We start from the raw sequence: 14,977 nt of genomic DNA, 5'->3' as shown, positions 1-14,977 counted from the left end.
CCAGCTCCTGAAAACCTCTCTGCATGGCCAGTGGGGTATTACTAGACAAGTCATTTGTTCCCAAGTGGATAATAACATCAGTGTTTGACTCGTTAGTTTCTTCTCTGATTATAGAGATTATTTGTTTGGTACTCCTGGTAGCTGAAGAGCCTGGAAGGCATTTTTTTTTTGTTACATTTGTACCCCGTGTTTTCCCACTCATGGCAGGCTCAATGCGGCTTACATGGGGCAATGGAGGATTAAGTGACTTGCCCAGAGTCACAAGGAGCTGCCTGTGCCTGAGGTGGGAATTGAACTCAGTTCCTCAGGACCAAAGTCCACCACCCTAACCACTAGGCCGCTCCTCCACTCTTGCATGGCCCCTTGAACTGTGTTTCAAAGTTAATACCTCTGATAATGGAATCCCCCAGTAGCAACAGTTTCCTGGTATGAGTTTCAACATTAGTGCTTTGGGGGTGTCTTTTCTCTTTGGGCACCTTCATATCTTTTTGTTCTACCTTCATTGCTTTTTCTTCCGCCTCAGTGCACTGGCTGCACAAGTGAGGTCAGATGGCAGCAGTGAAAATGCAGCAACAAGAATTGGCAAAACCTCTTTTTTATAAGAAGAAGACAAAGCCCTGTGATTAGAAAGTAAGATTCCAGTAGTGTTCAGAGGAAGATCTGATCTGCTAAGTTTATGACATCATCATCTATGATGTCCGGTGTTTTAAAAGCATGTCTCCCATGAGGTATATAAGAAATTGTTTCATTAATGGCTCAGGGCATTTCTCAATTGCCTGCAAGAGCATCAGACTTTCAAAAACCCAATACACCAGGGGAAAAAAAAGTTCTACTTCAGTAATAGGTCATCAGTTAAATAAATGAAACATAATAGGGGCTAGATTCTACATATCATGGCTAAAAAATTGGCACACAAAAAACAGCCGAGGTATATTCTATAAACCACACCTAAATTTAAGTGTGGTGTATAGAATACGCCTAAATCTAGGTGTAATTTATAGAATACGCCCAACACACATTTTCTGCGACTATATTTGGTCATAGCCATTTACATCAATGAAAACCTAGTGTAAATACTACCACCTAAATTACATACAGGACAGGTATATTCTACAATAGTGCATGTATTCTAGGAATGTCCACGACCTGCCCATAGCCACACCAGCTTTTCAGATATGCGTCTTAGAATTTACGCACATCACTTTATAGAACACGCTTTTAGAAATGTATCCAGTTAAATTCAAATTAATGCCAATTAGTATCAATACTTGTTTGTTAACTTCAGTTATCATTGCTGATTGTTTGTTAAGCTAATTAAGTTGCATGTGGAAATCCAGAATACGACCGGATTCACGTGCAACTCAAGTCATACAATATAGAATCCAGGGGGTAAGTGGCATGAACCTCCACACTTCTACCTTGTTATAAAAAATTAAAAACAATTTTTAATATCCTATGTAAATATAAGTATCTACAAAATATTTTTTTAAGAAATGAGAGCACATGATGGTGTGAAAATTGTTTAAGTTCTGGATTCCAACATACGGCTTGTCCCTGGGTGCAGTCCTAAGACCTTTTTGTGATAAAGCTTAACTGACGCTCTCAAAAATATTTTAAAATATTTTATAGATACTTATATTTACATAGGATAGCAAAAATTTGTTTTTTGTATTTTGTAAAGATAGAAGTGTGGAGTTGTATACCATTTATTGTGTTTCACTTATTTAAATTGGAAACATCAGACTTTGGGGTCCTTTTACTAAGCTGTGGTAAGCACTACTGCTTGCTTAACACAGCTTAAAAGAGCTTACCATGTGGCACACTCAGGCATCTTGCATTAAGTTCCGAAGGAGCGTGCATACACCAGGAGGTAAAAAAGTTTTTGGGGAAAATAGTGGGTGGAGCTTGATCAAGATGGCTGCCTGGTAAGGAGCTCTGCAAGATGCTACTGTTCCTTACTCCTTTTCCCAATGGTCAAAAGGAAATCCAAGACTCATTTTTTTCCTGTGGAACCCAGCTCTGTTATACAGTTACCTGGACCAATGGGTTCGACTTTGCAAATTATGGAGCAGTCTTCAGCTGGAGGAGGCAATGTGGCAGAGGTTTGTTCTACCTTCCTGGAAACAGTCAGCTTGTCTCTGGAAGGATGGAGCCTGCCTGGACAATCGTTTTCACTGGCTGCATCACAAGATGATACTCAGAAGAGTAGTGAAGCAACCCTGCAGCAGAGACTTATGGAAGGAGAAGAACCAGTGCTTTTTTTGTAGAAAAAAAGGTGCCGGTACTCATTATGGGCGGGGTCACCACATATGGCTCCACCCCTATGATAGCCACACCCACATTAACCACACCCCCCGATACCAGCCATGGCGCATATAAACAGACATCATTGAAAATATTACAGTACTATAGGAGAAAAAAATAACGTGATTTGCTAAGTAGTAGTAGTAGTATACCCAGTGCAAAATAAGACAGCCAATGTAAATTCTCAAATTGGACATATTACAAACACTAAAATGAAAATAAAATGATTTTTTTCTACCTTTGTTGTCTGGTGACTGTTTTTCTTTCCATATTGGTCCCAGTCTGTGATTCTGCTTTCCTTTGTTTTCGCTTAACTCTTCTGTGCCATTTGTCATTTTTGTCTCCTTTTTCTTTGCTTTCTTCAATATTTTTCAGGCTCTCTCTCTGTCCAGATTTAATTCATTCTTACTATCCATTCTTTAATTTCCTTCATCTACCTGTGGCTTTTCATCTTTTCCTCACCCTTGTTCTCCCCATGCCCCTTCCTCTTATTCTCCAGTCTTTCTCTATTCCCCTTTTTCATCCAACAGCTCTGCTTTCTCTCCCCATCCTTCCAGTGTCTCCCCTATTTCTTTCTGCATTCTTCCATCCAGCGTCTTCCCTCTTTCTTTCTGCATTCTTCCATCCAGCGTCTTCCCTCTTTCTCTCCCTATCCTTCCGTTTTCCCTCTCTCTCCCCATCCTTCCATCTGTTTTTCCCTCTCTCTCTCCCCATCCTTCCATCTGTTTTTCCCTCTCTCGCCAATCCTTCCATCTGTGTTTTTCCCTCTCTCTCCCCATCCTTCCATCTGTTTTTCCCCTCTCCCCAATCCTTCCATCTGTTTTTCTCCTCTCTCCCCAATCCTTCCATCTGTTTTTCCCTCTCTCTCCCCATCCTTCCATCTGTTTTCCCTCTCTCTCCCCAATGGCCATCTGTTTTTCTCCTCTCTCCCCAATCCTTCCATCTGTTTTTCCCTCTCTCTCCCCATCCTTCCATCTGTTTTCCCTCTCTCTCCCCAATCCTTCCCTCTGTTATTTTCCCTCTTTCTCCCCAATCCTTCCCTCTGTTGTTTTCCCTCTCCCCCAATCCTTCCCTCTGTTGTTTTCCCTCTCTCTTTCTCTCTCTCCCCAATCCTTCCCTCTGTTGTTTTCCCTCTCTCTCTCCCCAATCCTTCCCTCTGTTGGTTTCCCTCTTTCTCTTTCTCCCCAATGCTTCCCTCTCTGTTGTTTTCCCTCTTTCTCTCTCTCCTCATCCTTCCATCTGTTTTTCCCTCTCTCTCCCATCCTTCCATCTGTTTTTCCCTCTCTCTCCCCATCCTTCCATCTGTTTTCCCCTCTCTCCTCAATCCTTCCCTCTGTTGGTTTCCCTCTTTCTCTCTCTCCCCAATCCTTCCCTCTGTTGGTTTCCCTCTTTCTCCAATCCTTCCCTCTGTTGTTTTCCCTCTTTCTCTCTCTCCCCAATCCTTCCCTCTGTTGGTTTCCCTCTTTCTCTCTCTCCCCAATCCTTCCCTCTGTTGTTTTCCCTCTTTCTCTCTCCCCCCAATCCTTCCCTCTGTTGTTTTCCCTCTTTCTCTCTCCCCAATCCTTCCCTCTGTTGGTTTCCCTCTTCCTCTCTCTCCCCAATCCTTCCCTCTGTTGGTTTCCCTCTTTCTCTCTCTCCCCCTCCCAATCCTTCCCTCTGTTGGTTTCCCTCTTTCTCTCTCTCCCCCTCCCAATCCTTCCCTCTGTTGGTTTCCCTCTTTCTCTCTCTCCCCCCAATCCTTCCCTCTGTTGGTTTCCCTCTTTCTCTCCACCCCCCCAATCCTTCCCTCTGTTGTTTTCCCTCTTTCTCTCTCGCTCCAATCCTTCCCTCTGTTGGTTTCCCTCTTTCTCTCTCTCCCCCCAATCCTTCCCTCTGTTGGTTTCCCTCTTTCTCTCTCCCCAATCCTTCCCTCTGTTGGTTTCCCTCTTTCTCTCTCCCCCCAATCTTTCCCTCTGTTGTTTTCCCTCTTTCTCTCTCTCCCCAATCCTTCCCTCTTTCTCTCTCTCCCCAATCCTTCCCTCTGTTGGTTTCCCTCTTTTTCTCTCTCCCCAATCCTTCCCTCTGTTGGTTTCCCTCTTTCTTTCTCTCTCCCCCCCCCCCCCAATCCTTCCCTCTGTTGGTTTCCCTCTTTCTCCAATCCTTCCCTCTGTTGTTTTCCCTCTTTCTCTCTCTCCCCAATCCTTCCCTCTGTTGGTTTCCCTCTTTCTCTCTCTCCCCCCAATCCTTCCCTCTGTTGTTTTCCCTCTTTCTCTCTCTCTCCCCAATCCTTCCCTCTTTCTCTCTCTCCCCAATCCTTCCCTCTGTTGGTTTCCCTCTTTTTCTCTCTCCCCAATCCTTCCCTCTGTTGGTTTCCCTCTTTCTCTCTCTCCCCAATCCTTCCCTCTGTTGTTTTCCCTCTCCCTGCCAAGTTTCCCGCGAACGGCGCGAAGTCGCGATGCACACGGCACCAGCCCCTATTTCCGGCCGCTGCTGCTTCTCCTGTTGAGCAGCAGCGGCCGCTACACAAAGAAAAAGAAGATTAAAAAAAAAAACTTCAAACCTGGCTGAAACGCGGCACCCCGGCACTGTAGACAGCCATTAGGCATTGGCTGTTGCCCCGCAGCCGCTCCTCCTCTTGCCTCTACGTCACTGCCCCTGGAGGAAGACCCCGGAGGAGCGCAGTGACGTAAGGCAAGAGGAGGAGCGGCTGCGGGGCAACAGCCAATGCCTAATGGCTGTCTACAGTGCCGGGGTGCCGCGTTTCAGCCAGGTTTGAAGTTTTTTTTAATCTTTTTCTTTGTGTAGCGGCCGCTGCTGCTCAACAGGAGAAGCAGCAGCGGCCGGAAATGGGGGCGGGGGGAGCAAATAAAAAAGGTGCCGGTACGCCGTACCGTTGCGTACCGGCACAAAAAAAGCACTGAGAAGAACCCACAGCCCCAGTGAAGCAAGGGGAGTCAATGATGGTGTCGACAATGAAGGGGATCCAGTAGTCAGAAGAGGAGAATTTGAAGGGGGGTTTTACCCATGGATTAGCAGGTATTCAAACTCATTCCTTCAGGCCTAGGACAAAGTTACCCCCCTTACTGAAGCCTTTGATTTTTAGTTTCTCAACTATATGGGAGGCTTTTTCCATCCTTCAGTCCTCACTGGGAATCCAGATACAGAATTTGTCTTCACAAGGTAATTCAATGCTGACTGAAATGGTGGCTATAAAAAGAATATTTGATTTGGAAAATAAACGTATGCTTATGAGACAAGGCTGGAGACTTTGGTGACCCAAGGTCAAACTTTGATGAAGGACAGTGTGAATATACATGTAAAACTTTGGAAAATGTTGTCAGACAAAAGAGCCTTAGATTGCTTACATTTCATAAAGCTTTTTATATTAATGCTCATGATATGTTTAAGAGATATTTACCACAGATGTTAAAGGTCCCAATCTCAAAAACGTATTAACTACCAGCTAGGAAAGAAAGTTTGTTTCTAACCAACAAGGTTTATCTTTGAATAGTCTTGATTTGATTCATTTTATTGAGAGGTCCAACACAGAAACTCTGCTTCCAGCTACACTTCTGGTTCAGCTAGCATTAGACTAACAGAGAATGGCTACTCAAGCTATTCTTTAAATATTAAGATTCAATGTTTATGAATTATAAAATAAGTATGTTTCCTGATGTATCGAGAACTACCCAAAAGAAGAAAGAGCAATTTTTACTTTCAAGATCAGAGGTGCTACAGCTGGGGGTGACCTTTGTGCTTAGATACCCATGCAAATGTGTGATCACTCTTTAGAGCAATTTTCTTTTTATTATTATTCACTGCAAATGACTATTTTTTTAAATCTGGAAAAGTGATAGTCGCTTCAAGTACTCCTCAGAGACTGTCTTCCCAAGTTCTGCAATGATAGTTTAATCAGACCACCCTCGGGTTACATCTTGTTCTCTGTATTTCTTTTTACAATTTGTTTATATTTTCTCTGCCGTTGTTGCCCCCTCCCCATTAATTGTGGACTAACAATAATGTACGATTACTTATATATTCTTTATTGTATTTATCATTTATCTTCAATGATTATTTCCTTCATATACTGCTTATTTCTTTGGTGATGTTATCTTGTCATGTTAAATTTTAAATTGAATAAGTAAAAAAAAATTAAAAAATTATTTTTATTTTACCATGGAAGGGGTGTGGATGTGTTTGCTACACAACCTTAAATTTGGATGTCCTTGGATTTGGACGTCTCTGACTTTCAGCGATTTTCGAAACTAAAGACATCCATGTCAAAAACGTCCAAATGTGAGCCATTTGGATGTGGGAGGAACTAGCATTTGTAGTGCATTGGTCCCCCTGACATGCCAGGACACCAACTGGGCACCCTAAGGGGCACTGCAGTGGACTTCATAAAATGCTCCCAGGAACATAGCTGAGCTCGCTGTTTCCTCCACAAATGTAACAGGTGCGGGGGGGGGGGGGGGGGTATGGGCCTGGATCCACCTGTCTTCAATGCACTGTACCCACCAGTTGCCTGCCAGAACATCAGACTCTCAAAAACCCAAAACAGCAGGGAAAAATAGCCCTACTTCAGAAATAAGTCATCAATTAAATAAGTAAAACACAGTAGGGCCTAAATTCTATATATCACGCCTAAAAAATCAGTGCCAAAAATATGCCTAGGTATATTCTAAAAACCACACCCAAGTTTAAGGTCCCAGTGCAGTAATACCGACAAAGCCCATTCAATCTGACAAAAGAGGACCTTAGTGCCCTGTTTACTAAGCCACACTATAGGCACACTGATGTTTTTAGCATGTGCTAATGCTAGAGATACTCATTGGAATATATGGGTGTATCTAGCATTAGTGCACTCTAAAAATGCTAGTGCACCTTAGTAAACAGGGCCCTTAGTTGGTAGCTATGTGTGAGAGTCATTTTTTATACCACCAATTGCAGAGGCATCATAGCAGTTTACAATTAATAAATGTGTAAGTGGAGATACACAACATCCATAAACAGACCATACAGGAGCATTAGGAAGGGGAATAATGTGTAGTACCAAGGTCACTTGTCAAGGACCTGGAAGTTATAATCTTCAGCAATCGATGCAGATAGTGATATTATCAAATACCTAAGAATAACAATTTGTAGAACAAAATAAAATATCTAGATAATTGAAAATGCATAGATGAAAGAAAATAACATTGCAATAGAAGAAATGAATAAAGATATTGTAGTGAAGTTATCAGAAAATCAGGCTGCAAAACTTCTCCATTAAGATTTATAAAAAAATCCAATAATCTCTTATAGATGTCAACAACCAGGCCATATTAGCTATTACTGCAAAATAAAAATGGTGATTGAATGAGGCTCAAGAAAAGGTTGGAGAGTTTAGAGAGAGAGATAGAGAGGTAACATAAACAGGGAGAAAGAGTGAAAGGTGGTATGAGTCTAATCTAAGTGGAAAGAGAGAATGTGGTAGACGGTATGAATAGCCTGGTCTGAGTTTAGGAAAAGAAGTAAGTGGTTTTGTGGAAGAACTAAAAGGAGAAGAAATTGGCCCAAGTAAGACTGCAGTAGAAGAAATGTGACAGAGATGCTTGAGAAAAAAAAGACACCTTTCAAAATAAGAAGATGTATAACGCCTTTTGCAGAAAGAGCATGACCTTTATTTATTTTTATTTATTTATTTATTTATTTATTGCATCCCACATTTTCCCACCCTTTGGTAGGTTCAATGTGGCTTACATATTACAAGAGAGGTGGTTACAGATTTCAGTTTAGTGGAAATAGAGCACTTAATACAAATGATCAGTACTAGCACAGACTGCGTTTACAGTTTGTATGGGGTGGAATAGGCTGAATCTGCGAGATTGAGGTTTGTATCGTTGTTGTCCATTTCTGAGGGTATGTGTTTGTACTTTATGCAAAACGTGAGATAAAGTATGAGAAGGATATGTCTCTACTAAAGAGAGAAGTGGGGGAAAAAAAGCAATTAAGGAAGGAAACACTTCTGTCAGATCCAAAGGCTTGGAAGTGAAGGAGTAATGAGAATAAAGAAGTAGGAGAACAGAAATCTGTAGGGAATACAAACATGCCTGTATGAGCAGTTTTCTTTTCGGAGCTATAGATATTAATGAAGAAGATAGTCATAATGCTCTGGCTAACCCATTATGAATATCATTCCAAGTCCAGCAGTGAGAAAGAGGTGGCAGGGTTATTAAACCCACTAATAGCAATGCAGGGAAAAACACTAAAAAGGGTTCTTATTATTGCTTGAGATATTTCAGCTGTGACCCCTGCCAAGCAATATGTTGCTTGTATAATAAGTTTTGCAGCAGGGCATCAAACCAGGGCACAACTACCCTACTGTGACAGTTGAATAAAATCCTTCTCAATGGAAATGTTGTTCTCAAAGAAGAAACTACTTTGCCAGGAATAGATGCCCACATTGCCAGAATAAGCATAACTAACAGCAATTGAACCTTAAAAAAAACAATTTTTGTACTCTTCCTCAAACCTTTACAAATATGGTGAAGTAAATTTATTTTTCCACAGGTTACTAAAATTGTACAGGTCAAATAAATACTTTTCTCTGAACGATTCTTTACTTTTTCCCAGCTGCAAAAAAGATTTTCAAATAGATTTTTTTTCTTTTTTTTGCAGCTGGGAAAATTTTAAATCTATTTGAAGTCCTTTATCTCAAAAACAATTAAGCACTAATACACTAAAGCTTGCATTAGATAATATTAAAAGTGCACATCAATAAAAACATGAACATTCATGTTAAAACTGTGCTTAAGAAATTTGCACTGATGTCGGCATTGCACTCATTACTATAAAGTTATCACAGTAGAATGAGCATGCTATTTTGGGGTCATTATATATGGTGCCTCAAGTTTGGCACCTTGAAGCCAAACTCTGAGGACTAGATTCAGTAAATGGTATCCAAATTTGGGCACCAATAAAAATGCCCACTGAGTGTATTCTAGAAATGTCTCTCTATGTTGGGTGCTATTTATAGAATAGTGCCAGGATTTGAGGATTTACACCAACTAAAACCTGGTGTAAATTGTTGCACAAAAATTAGGCACAGATCTCCTGAACTCTATAATTCTGCCATAGTGGAGAAAGACTAGTATCAGATGATAACGCAACCAACTCCAGCGTATTCATTTCAGTGATATGACAGAGTCCCTTGCAACTGTGGATCTTTTCCTACATTGGATTACAACTTGTTAGTATGTTTACTGCCTAGGTGTTCAAGGACACCACTAAACTGACCCACAAGGACACCTACCTATTAGGAGAGTCTCTTCAATGTACATCCTAGGCCTGACATCAGTGACTTAGACAATTAATGCACCACATGGAGCCAGGCACCTCCATTTTTTAAGATGATAGTGCTGCAGGCAGGAGCGAGTGGGCCTAACAAAGCTTAGTAAAAAGGCCCCTATGCTAACAATTACATACAGATTAAAAAGGAAAAGAAAATCCAAATTCACTTTACCACTTTAAAAGTTTGTGAAAGCACAGGTTTGCATCTAATTTCTGAAGGTAAAGAGTAAAAAACAAAAAGAGAGGGTATACAGCATACACAGAAAGTATACAAACAAAAAAAGCAACACTGGGCCTTCAAGAATGGGACAACAGGAGTATTTTATTGACAAATGACCTGACACGGGCCGTGTTTCGGCGTACAACGACGCCTGCCTCAGGGGTCCGGTTTAAGTTGCAAAAATGTATGTGTATATATATATATATATATATATATATATATATATATATATATATATGTCTAATGCCTCTAAGAATGAATAGAGGAAGTCTTCCTGTCGAGGCAGACAGCCATGATATAGAAGGTAAACGCCTGTGTTACTCTTGTCTTTGAACAAAAACAAATTAGAAAATCCTAATTCTAATTTGTTTTTGTTCAAAGACAAGAGTAACACAGGCATTTGCCTTCTATATTGTGGCTGTCTGCCTCGACAGGAAGACTTCTTCCATTCTTAGAGGCATTGGACGCATATATATATATATATATATATATATATATATATATATATATATATATATATACATACATTTTTGCAACTTAACCCGGACCCCTGAGGCAGGCATTGTTCTACGCCGAAACACAGCCCGTGTCAGGCCATTTGTCAATAAAATACTCCTGCTGTCCCAGTCTTGAAGGCCCAGTGTTGCTTTTTTTTTTTTTTTTTAAGGTAAAGAGTTCCATTAACTAGGAATCACACATTATACAACTTCTTGCAGGAAAAGACAAGCCTAATAAAAGAGACTGAAGGAAATTCAAACTTAATGAAATGAATCAATCAATCAATAAGGTACTAAGGGGTCCTATATTAAGCTGCAGGAAAAGGACCTTATGGTAGCAGCGGGGGCCATTTATCCTGCATGTCAGGGCCCTTTTTACCACAGCTGGTAAAATGCCCCTCAATAAATGGCCATTGGGGTGGCGGTAAGAGCTCTACGGTAATCCAGCGGTAAGAAAAGTGAACACAAAATAAGTCCTTCTGTACAAGAGGGTCACTCTGTGGCCTCTCTTGCAGAGCTACAGTGTGTAACATATGCGGCTGGGCTCAGGTCTGGCTCCCCAGAGATACCAGCACAATTACTAGCAGTTCACTGAGGCCAGCCTGCAACCAGCTGGTCAAAGATATTAAAGTACAAGATTCCAAGTCAAAATTGGCCTACCTAACTGTAGCAGTTGCAGTTTATACATAGGTGGTGCTTCCCTCTGGGCCTCCTCAACCTAGCTGTGCCATGAGCCTTTACACTTCCAAGTTTCTGCTCTCCTGGTTCCACCCCTCCTGTATGACTTCCCCTTTGAATGAGTCTATGGATCTTAAGGTGGTTCTGATGCTGTGAGGGAATATCCTTAAGGTGACGTGACAGCATCTTATAGACTCCCTCACACCACTGTAATCTCATTAAGCTACATTTCCCATTCCTACTACTGCTGGTGTTTTGGCAAACTTCTGGATGATTACAGGCTGCACTGCCACTGGCCCTGATCATAGCACAATTTCAGGTCCTCTGAGTCCCCAGCCAGTACCTGCTCCACAGCTCCTCAGTTTCATCTGTGTGACAGAGACATTGCATTGTAAGCACATGCACTCATCTTATTCATTTAAAATATTTGGTCTATGCTGTTGATACATACTTTAAGTATATGTCTTCATTCTATCCATTTACAATCCTCCTACTACGCAGCACACTCCGGTATCCTGCAGTAGTTTAGGGGCCCTTTTACTAAGCCGCGTAGGCACCTAAACGTGCCCGCATGTCAATTTTGAGTTACCGCCTGGCTACCGCGTGGCCTTTGTGGTAACTTCATTTTTTACGCACGTCTGCTATGCGTGCCGGAAAATATTTTTATTTTCTGGCATGCGGGCGGTAATCAGTATTTTACATGTGTAGACCATTACCGTTCAGACATTAGGTCTAAGACCCAAAAGGGACAAGCACCAATTTTCATTTTGCCGCACGTCCATTTTCAGCAAAAAATTTTTAAAGGCATTTTTTAGAGCTGCGCTGAAAAATGATTCTGTGCTCGCCAAAACACACGTCTAAACTACCGCAGGCCATTTTTCAGCATGCCTTTGTAAAAGGGCCCCTTAATGTTTGGCATATGCTACTCATGTGCTAAATATAGAAAATATTTGTTGTCCCGTGGGGAGGAGCTTCATTTTTTTGTTGTTCTTTTTTATGTTAATAAATTCTTTTCACATATGTACTGTAAAATGCAAACAACTTTTCACTGTAAGAAGGAATAATATCTGTTTTGTCTTTAAAAATCAAAATTAAGAGATAAATAAAGGCAAAATAAATCAATCTGTGTATAAGGCTACAAGTACAAAGGGAGAGGTCCCAGTAGACTGTTTCATTTATTTTGTTATTCTTCCTTAGATTTTGATTGGTATTTCAAAATAAAATGTATTTTCTAATATTAGTAAATTTCTATTTCAAACTTAGCAAGACGAAGATTATTGATGCAATTGCCAGATCCCTAAAATAATAAGAATATATAAATCCAACACCTTACTTTTCTAATTTTTTTTCTCCCTTCCCACGTATATACACATGAAAGGCAATGAGAAGCGAAATGTCACAATTCATATAAAATAAGCATGTATTGTCAGGCCCATATTTTTATTCTTCTGCATTACAAACAAATTCAATTGATTTCCATCAAGCCATTCCAGTGGAGCTCTCTGCCTCTCTAAACAAGTGGATTTTTGTTTCTACACTTGAAATATTGTGGTGTTACTTCAAAGTCCAAATGCTTACTTTCGTACCAGCATTTGCTTAAGCAGTATCTGATTCTAATGCATCAGGGTGTCTCTGTTATAGATTTGTTCTCAATTTCTATGTTGAGAATCTAATGTTGGATTGATTTAGAATGTATTTATTTATTTATTAGGATTTATTTACTGCCTCTTTGAAGGAATTCACTCAAGGCAGTGTATAGCAAGAATAAGTCAAACATAAGCAATAGACAATTACAGCAGTAAAAATATTGAAATAGCAATACAATGTATGGCATAAAATACTACTTACAATGTCAACACAATACATAATAAAACATTATAATAGATAGCATAGGTTATAAGCAGAGATGGAACTTATAGATATGTAAGAGAGTAAGAGGAGTTAGAAAACAAGGGGACTAATTTAAAGAAAGTTGCTCATAAGTTAGAGAGCTGCTTAAATATTGTCCTGCTACAGTGTGTGTGTGTGTGTGTGTGTGTGTGTGTGTGTGTGTGTGTGTGTGTGTGTGTGTGTGTGTGTGTGGTGTGTGTGTGTGTGTGTGTGTGTGTGTGTGTGTGTGTGTGTGTGTGTGTGTGTGTGTGTGTGTGTGTGTGTGTGTGTGTGAGAGAGAGAGAGAGAGACTAGCAAGTGAGTTAGTTCTTCCATTAAAAGCCTGGTTGAAGATCCAAGTTTTCAACCTACTTCCTGAAGTAATGATAGTCTTGTATTAAGTGAAGACTTTCAGAGAGTACATTCCAGAATGTGAGGCCTACTACAGAGAAGGCTCGCTTGCCGGTATTATGTAATGTCCTTTAGAGAGGGTGTGGTTAGAGATACTCCTTGGGAGGACCTTACCTCCCAATATTCAATTTAACCGACCAGGATCAGCACCTGGTTGGTTAAATGCCTCATAACCGGCTATCCAGTGATATTCAGCAAGGGATAACCAGTGTTAGGTACAGGCACCAATCATACTCGAGCCAGGTGACGGGAGAGAGAAGATTTTTGGTCAGAAGAAGAAGTATATTTTGTGAGGGAATCTGGGGGTAGACTGGTTTCAACCCACCCACCAACCCCTATTTTAGGTTTGAGTGTTTAGGGTATATGATAACTAGCAGGTTTTGAAGGTTTATATTTATGTTTACCAGATCCAAAACATGCTTGGTAGCTGCTGTAACTCCTGGCATAGATCTTTTAGGACATAGATGTTTAGTTCCCTTCTGAAATGGGGAATAAATATCTATTACCTTCCCTAACCTTTCCTCACCCAAATCACACCCAGACCATGCCTCCTGGTCATTTACATGCACTTGGATCTGAGATGTGCATATCCTGGTTTTGTAAAATGGGGTCTTTCTAGTAGTTGTTTATGCAAGATAAACATTTAAGGGTAAATGGAAAGTCATGTGTAAATTCAGGTGCAGTCATTTGCACAAATGAAAATGTGGTGCAAATGCCCACTCCTAAATTTATGCATGGAGTACCATTATTCTGTAATTATGAACATAACTCGAAGCCACTCCCCTATTCCATCCCAAAACGCCAATGATCATCCCATTTCTGTGCCCCCTCTTTAAGAACATTCGGAAATTTTAGGCATGGATCCCATGCTTACCTTTATGCGCTTTGGTCCCAATTGAATGTAATTAGTGCCAATAATTGTTAAAAAAAAGCCAATTATTGGCACAAATTTATTGATTTATTTATTTATGCATTCTTGTATCCCACTGTTATCCAAAACAAGTTTTGGTTCAAAGTGGCTTACAATTTACATTCTGATACAATTTACATTCTGACGAAATTACAATGATTGTTTACAGTTTGCCTTCTGGTGGAAATTGCAATAATGAATTGCATTCAGGAAGGGACTAGCGATTAGGAAGCGTCTAACACTGATGGTTTACAATTAGAAAGCGGAAAGATCTTTGTTAGCTTAGTTACTTTGTTGTAGAGTTTTTTTTAAAAAAAAGGTAGGATTTCAGTTCTTTTCTGCACTGGAGATAGTTGGTGATGCTTCTTGTGATCTTTGGTTTTGAATTCCACCATTTGGAACCTAGGTAGCTAAATGCAGCCATGTAGATAGTTTTGTAAGTTATGTTTCTGCAGCTGGGTAGGTGAAGAAGCAGGCAGCCTCTGGTTTCTGGTCTTGCATTTCTTGGGGATAGTTTGATTATATCTAGCGTATATTTAGGCAACATACCGAATAATATTTTGTAGATGATGGTGCTAGCTTTGAAGATTAATCTTGCTTTGATTGGTAACCAGTGTAGTTTTTCAAGCAGCAGAGTGGTTCTTTTGAATTTCGACTTATTGAATATTAGTCATGCTGCTGTGTTTTGGACAATTTGTAGTGATTTTAGTGTGTTTCCCTTACAATTCAATTAAATTGTGCGTTCAAATTGGGAAGGCACCTAAATTTGTGCACAAA

The sequence above is a fragment of the Microcaecilia unicolor genome, chromosome 9 (assembly GCF_901765095.1).
Source record: "Microcaecilia unicolor chromosome 9, aMicUni1.1, whole genome shotgun sequence".
Taxonomy (NCBI): Eukaryota; Metazoa; Chordata; class Amphibia; order Gymnophiona; family Siphonopidae; genus Microcaecilia; species Microcaecilia unicolor.
The sequence above is the reverse complement of the archived record's forward strand: the minus strand, read 5'-3'. Positions refer to the sequence as shown.